Here is a 19277-nt window from a genome sequence, read left to right as displayed (position 1 = left end):
AATAATAAAAAATTATGTTCAAATATATAATTTTTTGCTGCAGTCATTAATATTCACTATCATTCCTTTATCTATCCTCTTAAGCAGTCACTTTTAGCAATAAAACACTTGTGGGACATTTGTCAATATGCACTTTATTTTTGTAAGATTTTGTGATAAATACAAAAACTGAAACAACCTGTTGGACTCTAATGTATTCAACACATGCACTGTATACTGTTAATAGGTCAGACAATGACAACATACAGAAATGCCACAGTTACAGAACATTATGTTTTCTGTCGGCTGTATGAATATGTCTCTGGCGCTGTCAGTATGATTATGTACTGTCATGAGAGCACGCCAGCTGCCCGGCCAACACAGGGAGATATTTGAATGGCGACATACCTGACATGACAAAAACATGTCATGACTGAAATAGTTTCCAGGTTTATAATTAACCATAGCAATAAGAACAGCGGTAACAGCTCCAGTGATGCGTCTCGGTTAAATACAAACATTCATATAGAAATGTCACAGCGTATGCTTGTCACGTACAGTACACCATGTGAGCACATGTAGATTTTCTGTTCTGAATGAAAGAGCTTGAACATTATATTTATCTAAGATTGACATATGTGTAGTAAACATATCAATGGAAAGTATAAGGTGGTCTTTTTCTGACGTTTAAATGCGAGACGGAAAATGTGACGTTTGCTGTAAGATATTTGGGCAAATTGTATGGAGTTGATTGGACTGTATGGACAGCTACTCACTTCTGGTTCACATAACCAGATCAAATCAAAAGAATTCAAGCACAAATAAGCTAAATGGACCGACTCATGTCATCTCCCTGACATACATAACAAATCTAACCTTGGAAAATCATCTGTGACAATTAAAAGGAATAGTTCACCCTAAAAGGAAAATTCTGTCATTATAAATTCACTCTCATGTCGATTCAAAACCTTATTGCTGTTTTCAGTGGAATGTCATGAATTAAATGTTCAGTGCCATCACATTCATTTAACACAGTAGATGCATATCCCTAAAATTGACATAAAAATGGTTTCATTCTGTTTTCTGTGATTTCTGCTGCCATATTTAACTAATTTCAAAGTATTCTATCACAAATGATAATCGTGTAATCATTATTGAATCTTTTCATTTTGTGTTCCGTGAGGCAGGACCCAAAAGGAGATTTCAGAATATGCTACCACTCTAAAACATGACCAAAGTCACTTAAAAGCATTCTAAACTGACCATTAAAGTAATCCTTATATTTGTATGCTATAATCCAAGTCTTTAGAAGCCACATGATAGCTTTGTGTGAGAAAAAGACCCTAATTTAAGTCTTTGTTCAATGATTTTCATCTCCATCCTTCGTTGTGGCCACAACAGTCGAATCCTTGCTACTAGGAAGAGATATTAGGTAGTCCAGCAGGGGGTGCTCACACTGTGGACTGCATATGTTCTAATGCCCCAAAATAGTGACAGGGACACTGTAGTGTAAAAAGGCACCACCCTTCGGATGAGATGTTAAACCAAGGTCCTGACTCTCTGTGGTCGTTAAAAATCCCAAATTCCCCCCTATTGGCCCTTATCAATCATGGCTTCCTAATAATCCCATCCCCATTTATTGGCTGTATCACTCTACACTCTCCTCTCCACCAATAGCTGGTGTGTGGTGAGCGTACTGGTGCAATATGGCTGCCGTCACATCATCCAGGTGGATGCTGCACACTGGTGGTGGTTGAGGAGAGTCCCCTGTTCACTGTGTAAAGTGCTATGAGTGTAGTGTCCGAAAAGCCCTATATAAATGTAACGATCATTCATTCATTCATCCTTGTGGGATTAATGTTTTATATATGTAGTATATTGTAATTAAAAATATTGTCATGGTATTTATCTGCCTGGAACATTTTTATATTGTTGAGAATTAATTATCTTTAGGGTTAAGGGATCTATATATGAAATATTATATTTTTATAACATAAAGGATTCATAAATATTTTTACATTTCTAAGGCTGTAAAAAGATTAAAAATATACAGTTTTTGATGCTATCAGTACGATCATATTGTACATTTCAGAATCTGTTCAAACATACAAAAACTAAAAACTTAAATTTTACATACAAATAGCAAATATCTTAATAAGATCAGTCTGGGCTATTATAGTTGTGGTTTTTCTTGTTTATCGGTTTAATGAGTGGAATTAAAATATAGTCAATTTCCTCCATTTCAACCTGAGAAGAGTCTCAGCAGAGGCAGAGATATTTGCAGTCAGCTATCTTAAGCCTTGTATGATGAAGATCCACTTCTCTCATACCACCGCCGCCTGCCCGAGCCCTCCTTATCCAGCCCATGTCCAGGCTCATGAGAGGAGTAAGGGCATGAAACTAGAGCACTGCAAGCAGCGTGATGAGATGCACCTGGTATTTTTGTGCCTCGTCAACTCTGCCATAAATACAGCTTGGGATCTTCACAAGGTGCGTTCACAAATGCATTAAAGATCCTGGTACAACATTGTCTTGTAGAGCCAGATGTTTTATAATCGGCATAAAGACTTGTTCACTTTCAGCTTATTAGAACTGCCTGGTAGGAGCCGTCTGACTGACGTGAAAACGGCTAATCACAGTTTGTTTCGTTTTACTTAGGTGTAGGCAAATCTGATATAAATAATACCACACTGGTCTCATAGTGAAAACATGTATACATGTATACAACTTGTTATATGTGTCTCCAGGAACAATTCCTTGCAGTTTCCAGGTGAAATGAACATTAGAGGCGGTACAACAACAGTGTGTTTTATTCAATTTTATAATGAAAAAATAAAAATAACATTACTTGAAAATCATGTTATGACAATAATAGCCAGTAGATGGCAGCAGTGCTCTTAGCAGTCAATATCCTTTGTAGTAATATATATTTATATATTATCAAACTACTACTTTAGCATTTTTGTTTTACTGTTTTGAAGTGTCAGTTTTAGCAATAATGTCACATTATGCTTACAGTCAAACCTGATCTGGTGTTACAAAGAGAAAATATAAATTATCATTTTGTTACCAATCATTTATTTCAAACATAAAAATTTTACTTAAAAAAACTTTAATTAAATTAACAATAATGTCAAGAAAATCAACAGTACTGAACACAAATGAACAGCAACGGACTGTAAAAATTTAATTTGTGTATAAAACAGAAGACACAGACTTTGTTCTCTCTCTCTCTCTCTCTCTCTCTCTCTCTCTCTCTCTCTCTCTCTCTCTCTCTCTCTCTCTCTCTCTGTGTTTGTGTGTATTATGTTCTGCATTCTACCTTCTGGCTGTGTTTGCCTTACCCATTTATTTCTTTGTGCATGTGTGTGTGTGTGTGTGTTCAGCATTGTGGCTGATTTATAGATTTTGTTTTTCTCACAAAAATTCTCTCTGTTACAGTGTCATTTGTGTGTGTGTGTGTATTCATACACACTCTGCATGTTTTACGGTCTCACCCATTCATTTCTGTGAGTGTTTTTCTGCATTGTGGCTGATTTACTGTATATATTGTATGTTTTTTAGTCTTTCCCATTCATTTCCAACGGTTGGTCAGTTTTGACCGCAAACAGCACAGGTATTTTTTTAACGACCACAGACTTATTGACTCAAGTCCCTTTTTCTTTGTGTTCAGATGGCAAGTTTTACATATATAATTATAATAAAAAACAAATGTCTTGTCCAGGTTTTTTTCTTTTTCTTTTCCTTTAATTTTTTTTTTGGTAATCCCATCAGAACTTTTTTCATTCAAATAAAATGTCAAAAAAATATTTTTACCTCTAGAGCTACTAAGTGTGTTAAACAGATAATCTCTGACACATTGGTTTTGGTCTCCAGGAAGTAATCATGTTCACATAAACAATGCTGAGTCTGATTTGGAGGATACATTTTCATTCAGAAAATTGCATCTTTATTCCACTGACGGTTAGGTTTAGGATTTATTAAATTCTTTTGTTCAAAATATCCATTCTGTGGACATTTTACCCAGAAACTGAAGCTCAAACAGTACGTGGCCATACGTTCATCAACACTACCAGTTTCAGCCACTTGGGGGCAGTGATTACAATTTCGGTAAGCACAGAATGATTTCAGCTGAACAACTTTCAACATATTGCCAGCGTGAGCAGTCTGACCTAGGACCTTGTAAACACTGTTTCCAGGTGGACTGATAAAAATAATGTGTGTATCCTGACTCCCAGATGTTGTGTACAAGTAAAGCAATCTCATTAGAGCTTAAGATATCAGTCAGCATGTGCCATTTTTGTCTGCAATATGCATCTGTTAGCATGTTATCTGAGGTTGAGGTCGGTGCAAATAGTTTGGCCGCCATGTTGATTTCCTTTTCATGGACCGATTCCCTCAACAGCCTGTTTTGTTTGCATTAACTCCTTCCTTGACTCTTTATTCCATTCATTTTTACATTTTTTGATTTAATGAGAAGCTTCTCCTGAGTGTGTCAGGACTAATCCCACTTCCTCTGTCTTCACCACCCACCGAACCCAATGCACCCACCAGTGCACACATCTGAATTACATGAACACCAGAATAAAATCCATTCTGTGACAGAACTGTGCGCTCACAGTGCAAGTGTACAGTAACTAAAGGCAGCATATATGCTACAGTAGGTATGTAGAGCCAGCTGTCAGAGCCAAACGGCTGAACACCCACTGCTTTTAATTAGCCCGCAATTTGTTTGACTCTACCTGGGGGGTAGGACCATTCATCGGTCAACACTTACTGTAGACATAAAGACAAAAAATACATACTCTGTCACTTACACTGAAAAATGCATTTAAATGTTATTTGATCTCCGGTGAGTATAATAGTAATGTAAAAAAATCATAATATTTAACTTTGACATGTAACTCATGCATTTATTTGTGCTACAGACATGAATAATACATGAAATTACATGTTGCAGAAAAGTGTGCATATTACTTTTCCAAGCAATTACATATATGAAACTTGCCTGGACAATAAAATGAGAGAGAGATAGAGATAGATTGTTAGAGAGAGAGAGACAACAACAACAAATTAAAGGAGGACTGAATATACTGAGCTAAATGCGAATGTTGGGACTTCAATTCCCAGGAAACATATGTTCTGATAAAACAACGTAATAAATGAAAATAAAAGCAACTGCTTAGAAATCATCTAGAACACCCTAGCATTGTGGTGGCATGAAAGAAAATGTAAACCTCTTGTTTACCTATATCCAGCTGTTAGACTGTGTGTTATACAGCCTCAAAATACATTTCAAAGCAGTAATACCATTACAATATATCTCGCTAATTAGGCTACTACAAAGTTGTTATGGAAATTCAGCATTAAAATCCTGCTTAGCTTGGAAAACACCAGCTAGGTTTGTGAAGACACACCTAAAGGCTACACACCTTCTACCTCCTATAGGCTTTGGCTGTGATATCTCACTGACTACTTAGTGTCAAGAGCAGTAGTACAAGTGTAACCCAATTACCCAGGCTTTACACACCCACCACACTCTTAATTTTAGCCTTTCTTGCACGAGCGAGCTAAGAAGCTCTCACTCTGATGTGCTGTGCGCCTCGCTAACAACCATCGGCTGCAAATGCCTTGAGAGAGCTCATTAAGGACACAAAGCTTCACTATCACTATCACGCATAATTAAAGTCATGTGGATGTAAAAGGCTGCAAAACAGCACAGTACTACACTATTTTTTGGCAATTTTACTCAAGCCTAGTGTCCAAACCTGGTGAATTCAAATACTTAGCCAGCACGAGTCCTGCAAGTGATTAAATATATTGGTAATATATATTAATTGCAGCAAACCTGCAGCAAACCTTTGGCAACAATGGACAATTTGCCACAAGTTTGCTGCAAAGCTATTGTGAAAATGGTCAGTGGTGAATTTGCGGCATGAGTGGTAGGCTATAATAATGAGTAATCACGCTCACGTAATCAATTCTGAGGTAGCATTTTCATATTTATTTTATTTATTTTTCATATATATTTTTCCTCCACTGATGATTAGGCTTTGGGTAGGGGTTTGGGCATGTAGTTCATAAATTCAGGATTCCCGATGACTGTATTACATAATTTACAACTAAAAACTACTTGCTTTACAACTTGCTTTTAGAGCTATTTCATTTGGAACTGGAGCCCAAAAACCCTTCCCGCTTCTGTCAATAGGGGCAGTAGTTCGAATTTCAGTAAGCACAGACCGATTTTAGCTGAGGAACTTTCGACCTACTGTAGTCGAATTCACAGTGAGAAAATGTTGCTGATTTTTTCTATGTAAGCAGTCCCTTTTGGTACAGGGTTTACTAGCTTAACTTGGTCATGACTGGAGTGAAAATACTGGAAATAGCTGCAGAGGCAATGTAAGTGATCAAACTAGTAAAACTATAAACTGTTTATATTTGTATAGTAGCGCTCCTTTCAAATTTTAACACTTTTTCTGGTGCAATCCCTTGCCCCATTTCTTATCTTTAATTGAATGTGCAGTACTGTAAAAATTATAAGTTTTTCTTTTATAAATTGAGGGACAAGGCAATTTCTTTTTCTGTGGTAACTGACAGTATGCCACCTACACAATCACACAGGAAGTTGGAATGCTGTTTCCGAAAGTTCCAGAACCATTGGATCGGCAACAGTATGCCGACTCACTGACATTTTTGCATTGGTTATACCTTGTTTAACTTCCCATGTGGCTCCGCCGTTAACGCATTGCATCAGCAGCTTGAGAGACCTGGGTTCGTATCCATGATCAAACCAGGAATTAATCGCATTTTCTTAAAGAGTGACAAGCAGAATTCAGAGGTTGTACTTTTCCCCATAACATTTCATTTTTACACCACTAATGGTTAGGTTTAGGCTTGTGTTTGGGTTGGGGTTGGGGTTAGAGTCCATAAAATACACATAATTTCTCTGTACCTGCTTCACAACTAGCTTTTGGCGACCTGTCCTGGACATAAATGGAGCTCACACGTGCCTATATGCCCTACGACATTTACTGACTTGGCCACTGGGGGCAGTGTTTTAAATTTCGGTCAGCACATACCGATTTTTGCTAAAGAAAAGTTGACCTACTGTTTCCAATTTCAATGTGAGATCAGGCTGATGCCACAGATGTATAGAGCCAAACACTATCAATAGAGCAGACCAGAAACAAGTTCGCTTAATACATACAATACATACTCACATTAAGTATTTTTTAGTTCTTCAAATAACCGTAACTAAAGAACACTTACAGTAAAACACCCCCCCCAAAAAAATCTTGAAGGTGTCGCAACAGACCATTGAAGAACTTTTATTTTAAAGTGGAAAGGAAGACAAGTTCTAGACCTCATGTTTGTAAAATTCAGTCGATGGACTGGGATGAGGAATCGTCATTCGTGTATATCTTTGATGTATTTTGATTAGGTAATATCATATGTATAAAAGTTACCACTAATCCTTTGCTTTGGTTCTAGGAAATGCATCCCGTGAGAGCCACACCAAGGATTTAACAAGTTTGTCTGTAAGTGATGTCCACCAAACTAGAGCGTATTATATCCAGTCAATGCACTCTGACAAGATCATTTGTGTGCGCAAAGATGAGAGAAACTTCTGGATGAAGTCAAATGCATCCAACTAGAAACATCTGTGAGATCACACCTCTGGCCCCCTGGGGAACGGACGTAAACACAGATGCCCCATACGATGAAGAAAGAGAAGCCGTCAGGAAAATGAACGAGGGAATGGTGAAGGCACGTCCAGAGTGAAATAGGGAATGATGTATCTGGCAGGGTCACGATTATATGAATTAATGGAGAACAGCTGGAGTGAGCTAGTGCTCTGAAGATGTTGGATGTCAGCGAAATTAATTTAATGCAGGTGGGTTTTTTTTCTTTTTTATTCCTTTTCTACATATTTCACTGAAGACTACCTCAGTTGTGTCGTTGTGTCTTAATCCTTGCGCGGGAGCTCATAATGTTTATGACATAGTTTATTTTCCTATCTGAACTATACAGTACCACTTTCATACCGCCCATGTTGTTCTAATCCAACCCAGGAAAAATGTCTTTTGTAATCAAATTGAAGCATTTCTCAAACTTCTTTTTCAAATAGAATTTCTAGTTTTTAGTGGAAAAAAAGGTGTGTAAGTAAGTTACGAAAGGCTAATTAAAAAGTGCAGATTTTTCTGCAAAGCCATAGTTTCACATCCAATATTGTCATATATAAATAAGTTACGAGGCAGGATTTTCTTAAAAATCAAAGCCCAAAGTATACTTTTTTGAAGTATCTGCATCTGCGTACTGTCAAATACTAGCCAGTCAAAGTCAAAGTATACTCCATCTGACGTTGCGCACATACACAGGCGGTTGGCACATGCTCGCTAAGGCTGCTATGAGACGGTGGACAATTTCTATTCAGGAGTTTAGACCCATAAAAGTGTCTTTATATTCATTCAGACTCAAGTTAAAAATGCAAATCTCCTGAGCTCCTCACACATGTGCTCTCTGTTGTTGTTTTTACCTTTGTCTCCTGTTATTTACCGGCGGTTACGTCTTCTAGCACTTCTTCGTGATAGCAATGGCTCAAATGTGAGTATTGCCACCTTGTACTGTAGATCCACTAATTTGTGCAAATAATTCCAGGCGCATGCGGATTCTGCACATTCAAAGGCGCACGGTTCGAAAAATCAGGATGTGTGGGTTGCAATAAAGTTGTCAACTTTTCGCTACTCGAGAATTTTGCCGCATCAATATAGGAAACAATGCCTTCAATACACCGTCTGACTTTCTGGAACTTTAGGTTAGATTTAGGCATCTCCCAATACATAAATGAACTGTAATGCTGATATTTAATAACCTACAACTGCTATTGCAGCAAAAGTAATCAGTTTCAACATTATGACAACACGTAAATGAAGAAGACACACCCATTTTGTCAATTTTTTTGGCATCGCTTATCCTGTGTGAATTGACAGTAAATATGACAGATATCTGCAGTAACAATTACTTTACAGACATGTGTCCGGAATGGTAATCCCATCCAAATAGTGCTATAGAAAGTTGTGGCAGGGCGGAGGGCGAGGCCAGGTCGTGATTATACACACCCGGTCCCTTATCAGGCTAATTAAGCCTCCGAGAGGGATAAAGGCTGATTGCGGACGGTGGTGCGGCAGAGAGAGATCGTTTACGGACATGTCCGTCAGTGTGTGTGTTTGTCTTTTGTTTAAATTAATAATTAAAATATGATTTATGTCGTCAAGCCGGTTCTCCGATACACCGTAGCTTGTTCCTCAGCCACTCCTCCACCCTCTAACGGACGAAAGCCGCGCCTCTCCGGGCAGATTGGAGGCAGTCCTCCAGCCCCTGGCAGACGGAACGCCCCGCCGCATTCTCGGGGAATAGAAGGGGTCTCCCACGCCCCTGGCGGTTCTCCCGCTCCAGGCGGTTGGCAGCGAGCCCCTTTCCGCTTGTGGTCGGCGGTCTCCGACCCTGCCGTGTTTCAGCGGCTGGTAGGGGACTCCTCCGCCCCTGGCAGCAGTCCTGACCGCTCCAGGCGGTTGGTTAGGAGCCCCTTCTCCCCTCGTGGTCGGCGGCTGTTCCTCCGCTTCCAGGCGGCCGGGCTCCTCGTCCCCCGGCAGATGGCCACAGCTGCTCCGTTGGGGTGGACGGTAGTCGCCAGAACTCTACTACGGCATATCCCTCCTCCTTCCTCCTTCGCCGCCCTGCCACAAAAGTAAAAGATGCTGTAATCTTTACAACTTCATACAGGATTCAAACAATGGAGAACCTCTTGTAATTATGACATTACCCCCACATCCCCAAAACTAATCCTATCCGAATAGGGCTTTTGTGTCTAAATATTATGACCCATAATTTAAAAGCCATACTTATCATTCAATGTTCTTGTGTAAGCACTTGCAATGGCAGTTTTAATGGCGCCTGCTTCCCTTCATTTGCCTATTATGTCTATAACCGTGGTATGCCAATACTGATATATTGGCCTTTGTTATGAACCATAGGCTCTAATTTGAAAATTTGCTTGGACATGTTTGCAGCGGCATCGTGGAGCACAACACCTGCATGTTTTTCCACTTTTTTCAAAGCAACAGCAGCAAAGATCAAGCGTAGGGCATGCAGAAAAGAAACTGGCCTTGGCGTAAAGCAACTCTCAGCCGTTCTGATGTTAGGTTGCCAATTTTTTTCCAGAGACAAGCCAAAGGAAATAGCTCAATAGCTTTCTGTAATTTGTCAGGGAAACAAAAAAAAAAAACCTCAAGGTATTAGCCAGGACCTCAATGCCAGCCCCAATTTGTTGTGACTTTGCGCAAACCCTCACGTCTTCCACAACGTTTCCTGGATGTCATCTCGCCGACCCATTTTTCTGCATAGCTGCTGTCAAACACATTTGAGCTGCGGTGCCACGGCACCAGTGAGGTAAATGGGAGAATGTGTTGGGGAGGAGAGCACCTCCCATTCTCATGGCTGTCTAGGGCCTAAACAATTCCAGATTTTTATGAGGTGGGATGGAACAAGGTTCATGTTATTTACCAGGCAAGGAAAGAATTTTTCATTTTTTCAGCGGGCCGTGCAGCGGGCCTCTGAAATTCTTTGGCGGTGACCTCCATCTGGATTTCCTCACTGACATCTAACCTCCACCATCTGATCCACATACATCTGCTGAACGGTAAAAGCAGAAGACAAAAGGCTGTGTGGACCTCACCCAGAGCTACAGTGAATTACTGGGAAAGAAAAGAGCCGCTCTAACTGCACTAATTTTTCCAAGTGTGAAGAAAAAGTCATTTAATACTCAGATACTCTTGATGCATAAGCAGGAGGTGCTAATGCTTTTTCACAAGTTCATACAACTTGTCCTGACCTACAGTTGCAAAATAATAATATTGTTAAAAAAGTAATCCTCAAAAATCTAGCCCTACTCTTTTACTCTGATGGCTATGGGAGCATTTCTTTGTGTGATTTAACACGGTTTAGCAGTGTACAGTTGAGATGTGTCTGCCAATGCTGCTATTAGTCTAATCACTGTTGTGCTAGTTCCATGTACAATTTGGGGGAATAAAAACACCCTGGGAAGCATTTTTTTTTACAGCTCATTTACAGTTTACTGACTCATTCATGCATTTAAAACTATCAAGAGAACAACCTAAGAACTATTCTGTGTTGTAGCACTCTTAAAATGGAAACATTTCCCTTCAGTTTTTCTCTCATAACATTTTTATGGACCATCCGTCCGTCCGTATGTCCGTCCATCCATCTGTCTGTCGACTGGTCTGTCTGTCTGTCTGTCTGTCCATCTATCTATTATCGATCGATCTGTCTGTCCTTCCGTCTGTGACTTTTTGTATTGCAGACAGTAATGTATGTATGTACGTCCGTACGGACATATAGAACGCAACTGTCTGCATTGCAAAAAGTTATAAATGTTGAACACATGGTTTAAGCAGTGAAATATGTGAAAATCTTCATTGTTCAAGTCCCTGGATATATAAATAGTAAGGCTGTTAATCGATTAAATTTTTTTAATCAAATTAATTCATTAAACAATTAATTGAATTAATCACAATTATTCGCATTTATTTGCTGAGAAAACCCATTAAAAATTTTAATTCAATATATAATTATGAAATAAATATAAATAGTTATCTTTAAATATTTACAGATTGTATCTATATATATTTTTTTTTAAAAAAAATATAAATTTTATGATTATTATCAAAAACGTTTTTTTTTTTTTTTACAGATTATATATATATATGTATATATTAGGGCTGTCAATCGATTACATTTTTTAATGGAATTAATTACATGGTGTCCCGATTAATTAATCGCGATTAATCACATTTAATCGCATATACAAATATTTGCTTAGAAAGCCCCTCATATAACAATAATTCAATATATAATGATGAAATAATTATACATAGTTATATGAAAAATTCAGAGAATTAAAATGCATTACAATACCATGGAAGAGGAGTTAAGCATTGATAAGACAATACAAAAAGCAGATTTAGAATCCAATTTATTTGCATATTATTGAACATAAGCCAATCATTGGCACACAGTTCTCATCAATCCATTTTGAAAACTTGATATCAGTTCTTGACTTGGGCTGTTTTCTTCAAAATGAGTCCTTTTCTACTTCTGTGAATTTGCTTGGGTAAATAATCCAATGTTTTGTCTCAGGTGTCCAGAACAAAATACGCAATCCAGCAGAAAAAGAATGATAAACAAGTCATTGGCAAAATATGTTCTCAAATATCTATGATAAAATATTATTTATCATTGTAAACCTGAGTATGTCAGGATGATTTATAAATTTGTATAGGATGACACCTAGATTAAGCTTCTAGTCCACTCAGAGGCCGGAGTTATTTGACAAAAGAGTGCGGAATGTGAGCTTTCACACTTCAAAAGGACACAAATGCACTCTATAAGTGGCCCATATTATTTGTGCACTATATTCCAGTCTTCTAAAGCCATCCGATATCGTTCTGTGAAGAGAAGCCTAAAATTGAAGTCCAACAAAAAAATTTTTTACATCCACCTTAGTTCTGCAAGTTAACGAGTTCATGATAAAAGTAGTAATTCTCGATTTGTGAGCGAATCTTTCCTTTGAGCAAGATATTCAATTAATTGGTTTGATGAACAAATGATACTTCCATCTGTTCCTGGCATCTTTGAACATTGAAGGCTATACATGCTGTACAGTCCCACAGGTATGAAATGAGTCAGGGTGAGTAAATTATATACTGTGCTTTTAAGACTTGTGGTGGGTGTAAGTAAAACAGTGATCAGACGTGGCAGATCGTAGCAGTTTGGCAATATGTTGTTTTGTGTATAAGGCCAACTGTGGAGTTGAGAGCAAGGTCTTGAATGAAATTCTGGCAAATAGTGAAGGGACTTGAGCAGAGGTGTAACATGAGTAGATTTTGGATGCACTCAAGGGGACGTTTTCTAGAAGCCAATAGTTTGGTAAGTTGAGAGTTTCAGTAGTCTAGTTGTGAAGTGTCTAGGGCCTGGATGAGGAGTTGAGTGGAGTAGATGTCGAGGACAAGCTTTATTTTTCTTATTTTATGGAGCATGAAGCTGCAACTGACAGATATCATAATGCGCTTCGTAAATTCCTGACAGGAAAGTCGTCCTTCACACGTTCAGCTAAGTGAGTGGATAAATGTGAATCATCTGCTTTAATTCTCATGTTCTGCCCACAATGAATTAGATGATAATGTTGATGTTCTGTAATAAAGTCAAACAGAGTAAATAGTCTCTATCTACTTAATGAATACATGCCCTGTATTACAAATAGCTAACTAATATTTGCATTATGTTCATGCTCTATAGCCAGAGGAGAACTGCAACATTGTCACATCCAATGGCATAAGTTCATCTAATGAGCGGGACTATCTGTTTAGCCTTCCAATTGTAGATGGTGGAATTGTTCAGGAAACCTGTATGAAAACAATTATTATTTTTGCCATTCCATTTAGTGCCATTAGTGGCACAGAAACTACACATTTCACCCTTAATCTAGAATAAAAGAAAGTATTTAACATTGTGAAAAACGACACCCTTCACCTTTGAACAGCTTCTGAAGTGCATGTCAACAGTTACAGACAGAGGAGGGACTGGCAGAATGTTTGCTGTGCCCTGAGCGAGAGCTGTGGCTCTGGGCAGGATGAATGGGAGCAGCTGGCAGTGCTCACTCATATTAGAGGCGCAGAGCTGCATGAGCGGCCGGCGGTCCACAGGGGAGGGCGCAGAGATTCGTGCTCTGCTGATCCACTCTGACAGTGATGGATACATGCAGAGAGGAGGGCTGATGGCTGATGCTCTCTCTATCCATACAATGCATACCAGCTTTCCCTCTTTGCTTGCTCTCCAGCCGGACAATTTCTAAAAGGATGGAATGCCGGAGACACATGTCGGAGATTGATCATCAGATTCTTCTTTGTGTTTGTGTGTGGGAATGTGTGGGCAGCCAGGCCAGAATCAGCACACAGTCAGCGATCTTCACACTTTAATCACTGTAAAATTACTATTACATCTTCAGAATGGCATTAAATCTCTTACACCCTCATCCTCCACAATATTAATAGCCAGCAGGCTATGGACATGGAAATTGGCCAAATGTGCTTACATTTTTTTACATTAGATTAATTTGACAAATTAGCATGTTTAACTAACATATTAAGCATTTACTGTGTATAAGTATATATATACATATAACGATTTTGAGATAGAAGCTTTTTAAGTAGTGGTCTCAGACCTTTGCACCCCACTGCATATAAAACACAACACAGTTTTAGTTTTTCTTTGCAACATTTTTAGCAACATATATATGGCTTCTTTACTGAAGAAGATGTAAAGCTTGTTCAAACTCAATACATTTCTGTGCTGGAAAAAACATCATCATCTTCCTGCTCCAGTTCCTGCCTCATCTAGTGGTCAGGCACTTTTTCTTGCTAACTAATTAACTGAAGAACGAATGTCCCCTGTGGTAGTAATTAATGACAAATGTATTAGACACTAAAGGGCTGGGAGGCACACATCCAATCTGAACCCCCACTCTCAATTGTTCCAGTTGTTCAGCTGTCAGGTTTGATGATTTAGCGAGACGAGTGCAGGAAAAAGTGTGTTTGTTTGTGAGCGGCCAAAAACTACTATTTACTTTGTTATTAGCACATACAGTGGCCCCAAATGCTATTTGAACACCAAAGCCACACTTACACATTTATACACAGATATAAGTTAATGTAATTGCACTGCTGTAGGTTGTTAACTGTGACTCACCCAGGCTCTAAGCCAACTAGTTGAAATTAAAAATGAATAATACTTATCAAGTAAAAATGCAAATTATTTGGCAATTATTATGCAAAAATTACTCTTTTTATGCATGTTGTTATAACCACATATAAATTGATTGATATAAATTGATTCATAATGCATTTGTAAAGAAATTATTAGTCAGTAATGTTAGTCAGTAAAGTTATTAAGCCTTTATAATGTGAGTAAAATGCTCACTATTTGGCAAGGATTCCATGAAAGTCACCCTTTTTATGCAAGTTGTTATAACAGCATATTAATGATTTATAATGCATTTGTAAATGAATTATTAGTCAGTAATATTAGTCAGTAATGTTATTAAGCCTTTATAATGTGAGAAAATGCTCACTATTTGGCAAGGATTCCATGAAAGTCACCCTTATTATGCAAGTTGTTATAACAGCATATTAATGATTTATAGTGCATTTGTAAATTAATTATTTGTCAGTAATGTTATTAAGCCTTTATAATGTAAGTAAAATGCTCACTATTTGGCAAGGATTCCATGAAAGTCACCCTTTTTATGCATGTTGATGTAACAGCATATTAATGATTTATAATGCATTTGTAAAGAAATGATTAGTCAGTAATATTATTCAGTAAAGTTATTAAGCCTTTATAATGTGAGTAAAATGCTCACTATTTGGCAAGGATTCCATGAAAGTCACCCTTTTTATGCATGTTGTTATAACAGCATATTAATGATTTATAATGCATTTGTAAATGAATTATTTGTCAGTAATGTTATTAAGTATTTATAACATGAAAAAATGCTCACTTTTTGGAAAGTATTTAATTAAATTCATCCATTTGATATATTATGTTGTTATGGCTTATCAAAGATTTATAATGCATCTGTTATAAATGCATTATTAGTCAGTAACATTATTAAGGATTCATAACTTGTGAGGTAAAAGGCTCAATACTTGCCTCGTATGAAATGAAAGTCACTCTTTTTATTTATTTGTTATAACGCAAATCAGTGATTTATGATGTGTTTTTAAGTAAATTATTAGTCATTATTGTTATTAAGCATTTATAACATCTGAGGTCAAATGTTAACTATTTGGCAATTATAGCATAAAAGTTGCTCTTTTAATGACATAGTAATGATTAATAATGCATTTGAAAATGAAATATTATTCATTATTAATGTTATTAAGCATTTATAACATTAACATAATTGTTTTTGCAAGTATTGCAAGCAAGACACCCTTTTTATTCATGTTGTTATAAATGCATATCAATGTGTTTTTTTATGAATTAGTGATTATTGTATTATGCATATATTGTTTAACATTATGAGGTAAAATGCTCAACATTTAGCAAGTATTGCATGAAAGTCACCCCTTTTATGCATGTTGTAATAACGACATATCAATGATGTATAATGCATTTGTAAATTAATTATTAGACAGTAATGTTATTAGGCATGTATAAACATGATATGAAATGCTCACCTTTTGTCAAGTATTGCATGAAACTCACCATTTTTATGCATTTTATTATAACTACATATCAATGTTATATAATGCATCAGTAGATTAATAATTTGCCATTAACGAACCCTTTTATAGACCCTTAACAAAGGGAACAATTATGGAATGCAGTACAATGCACCATTTCAGCTCAGTCAATGCTTATTTTAGTGAATTATAGAATGATGTAGACAGTTTGGAGCAGGTTGTGACTGAAAAGATGCAGCTTCAATGTGTGCAAGTCATTAACTATGACTTTGACTTGGGCACCATTACAAAAGCAGATGTAGCAGATGGGAATGGTGTACACCTGAACCCTGGCAACATAACAGAGATTAATGGCATCACCACTGTCTGCTAACACTCTTAGACAGAAGAAGAAATAGGGCAGCAGGTTAGTAAGGTATACTGGGAATAAGAAAGTCACAGAAACCATGGAAGGTTTAAAACCAACAAAATTCCAATTGTTTAGTGTGCCACAGTAAAGTGGGCTTGCTTAATTCAGCAATAGTAGTAATTCAGGTAATATCTAACCATTACCTTGGTGTAAGACAAGAGTCTTCATCCTTCTACAGGCCAAGAACCATTTGGTGGATAGAGAGAGATGGAGTAGGGACCCTCTTAAAGTTGCAATTTGTATTTTAAGCCTAATTTATAATAGCATGCCTATAGCTAATACACTCTTTTAATGCTTATATTAGATTTCTGAAAGGGAAGATTCTGATGTTGACATTCAACACGTTCTGATGGTTAAGCACCTATTTTCACTGACCATTGTATAATTTTTATAGACTTTTGAGTCATATTATGTATAGCTATATATAGCTAATTCATTGAAAGTGCCTGCAGCACATTATCATTTTAAGAATTATGAATTATGGTATTAAAGGAGGGCGTGGTGCATAATGACCCACCAATACTGATGATTATATTATGACCGAAACAATCAAGACATGAAAGAAAATCAGGTAGAGAGTAGCTTAATTTGGCTAGATAAAATAATAAAATAACGCGATACAGGACGTAAGAGCTGGCCCTCATCTTCCACCTCATTTCTGCTGGAAGGTTTAATTTTTGAGGGACAGCTATGAAATGTGAACTGCTTGTGCTGAATTAGCCGTATCCAGAGAAAATGACTCATCGTAGAGAGTGATGCAGAACATTAGTCTCCTTGAAGGTTTATTGGCAAAGAGGTCAGAAATGCATGAGCAAGGTAAAATGAAACAAAAAGCGATTAGTCTAATTTAGTCACAGTGAGTTTTTTAATATACATATTTATTGATATGCATGCAAAGCCGATGCCAAGGTTCTAGTAGTTACATGTCTTATACTTTCCTGGAGACAGAGATAGGGCAAGATCAAATTATCAGAAATACAGCATGACTCTAGGACCGGGAGCTCTTCCAAGAGGAAATGTTGCGCCTTAACTTGAGAAACAATATACTTTAATGTTCAACAGAGGTTGTAAATGAGAACAAGGACTTGTCATAGTGCCATTGAAACTTAAACCTTTTATATAATAAAAGCTGTTAAGAAGTCATAACATTCAGATTGCTGATTAGAGACATGGAAAAATAATAACTACTTTTATCAAATGTTCAAAATATGCCACTAAATGTTCATCTAAAAATTGAAAACCTTGAAAAATGACAAGCACTTTCACCGCTTCTGGCAAATGACGCAACCAAGGCATTCTGTTTTTAGTCAACAACAATTAAATAAATATATTCAAAACCTATTCCTGATTATTTAGACTTTAAAACATGTTCTGACACGTTCTGACCACAATATGTTTTTTTTCTTCACGAAAACTCACACTTAGTAGAGCAAGTGAAAGTCATTGCATTAAATAAATATCAATGCAAGTGGTATACAACTGATGCGAGAGCTTACTTAGCTTTTCTTTTAACCAAATTATGTCATCATGATTTTTAGTGGATGTAGGAAGCCAGTTCCCCTCAAGTTCAGACAGGTTTCCAACAGTAAAGTGTAGTTCATCAAAATAACGTTGGACTTCTAATCCAGATTTAGAACAGACATTTTTTTGGGCCATTGTAAATTAAACTTAACCAGACTAATGTCATGGTAAAATGACAACAGGAGGTTGCAACATTTCAAAATGTATCCTATGGGCCATCACATTTTTCATCCACTATGACATTGGTGGTTAAGCTACATGGCAGATACTGTGAAAAAGAAAATGATGAGGTGGGAATGGAAAGAAAGGTGGAAACAGTGACCTAAGGGATAGTGACTGGTAGGAGTTGTAGACAGATTCTTAAAGGTTGTAGAGCCATGGGAATGTTCCTGGAAGTGTTCCTTTGTTGTGTTTCACTGTTGTATCCTCTCCCAAGATCTGGCTTTGATGTAAAATCCTTATTTTCCAGTGAAACAATTCAATGGTTAAAAAGACCCAGCAGCCTCTCAAAGAATGTTACAGTGCATCCCAAGGTTTGAGCTGAGAGGAACGGCTTTCATCTTTAGAAATACTGAAATATATAGTTTTCTAAGCAGTGTTTCTCTGCTAATTTTTTCACTCTTTACTTCTTAGGCTGGATACATATTTTGCACAATGCAAAATTAAATGCTTGACTTGGCATTACAAGTGTGTGGCCTCATGGTGTAAAAGTTAACCTACACTGTTAATGTGACGAGGCAGGCAAGGAATGAGGATCTACATACAGCTTTATTAAACTGAAATATAAACACGCTAACTCAGGATAAAAGGAAAAACCAAAACACAGGGAACCTAGCACAGAGCATAGACAAAACATGCAAAAACTGACAAAGGAAACAGGGAAAACAAGGGCTTAAATACACAAGGGAAAACAAGGAGCACCTGGGGAAACAATCAGTAAGAATCAATCAAGGAATACAACTACAAGGACTACAAAACTAACACAGGAAACAGGAAACTAAACCAGAATTCCAACATAAAAGCACAAAAACAAAAGACAACAGGGA

The sequence above is a fragment of the Xyrauchen texanus genome, chromosome 6 (assembly GCF_025860055.1).
Source record: "Xyrauchen texanus isolate HMW12.3.18 chromosome 6, RBS_HiC_50CHRs, whole genome shotgun sequence".
Lineage (NCBI taxonomy): Eukaryota > Metazoa > Chordata > Actinopteri > Cypriniformes > Catostomidae > Xyrauchen > Xyrauchen texanus.
Note: the sequence above shows the minus strand (reverse complement) of the source record.